This window comes from Orbicella franksi, chromosome 1 (assembly GCF_964199315.1).
Source record: "Orbicella franksi chromosome 1, jaOrbFran1.1, whole genome shotgun sequence".
Classification (NCBI taxonomy): Eukaryota; Metazoa; Cnidaria; class Anthozoa; order Scleractinia; family Merulinidae; genus Orbicella; species Orbicella franksi.
In genome coordinates this window covers 41757149-41757858 of record NC_138145.1, presented here as the reverse complement: position 1 = coordinate 41757858, position 710 = coordinate 41757149, and positions in this window count along the sequence as shown.

Below are 710 nucleotides of genomic sequence, written 5' to 3'. Positions count from 1 at the left end.
GTCCCTGATATTTTGCATGCGTAATTTCTACAATCCTGGGTACACTTATTAGGTATGGTTTGTTAAAATATAATTAGAAAAATAGTGAAACCACACACTGAACAATCATATGGTCACAGTTGATCACTTGAGTTTCTGATCCAGGGAAAAATAACCTCTTTTCATACATGGTCAATTATTTAATCAGGAGCTTCGCTTTTAGGCCTGGCTAAATCTATATAATATCCAGACAGGAAAAGGTAATGCGTAGTGTTACAGTGCAACTATACGAACTTGGCCAGAGGGTTAATTGAGAACAGTAGATGTTTCGGACTTATAAGACTAAAAATGTTCCAAAAAAAATTGGGGTCGAAAGCAACCAATCAAAAACGTGGTCAAGTTTTTCCACAATATTGTTGGGTTTCAAAATTTTGGAAACAAATATTGTTTGTATTCTTCCATCGTGAGTTATCTATTGATTAAAAAGGTCCTCATTCTCAGTTACTTTTCTGATTAGTTAAAGGAGAACAGAACGTGAAAATGAATATTTAAACTGTCGTTCCGATGAGAGTATGTTATACGTCGGAAGCAAATATCTAGGTGTTTGGAACTTATATCGACGTTTCAACTAGATTATGATAACAAAATATCTGCCACGACGACTCGGTGAACTTCTGTTATTTCGGCCGCGATGATGTTTAGACTTGTAAAATATATCAAACAACATTTTT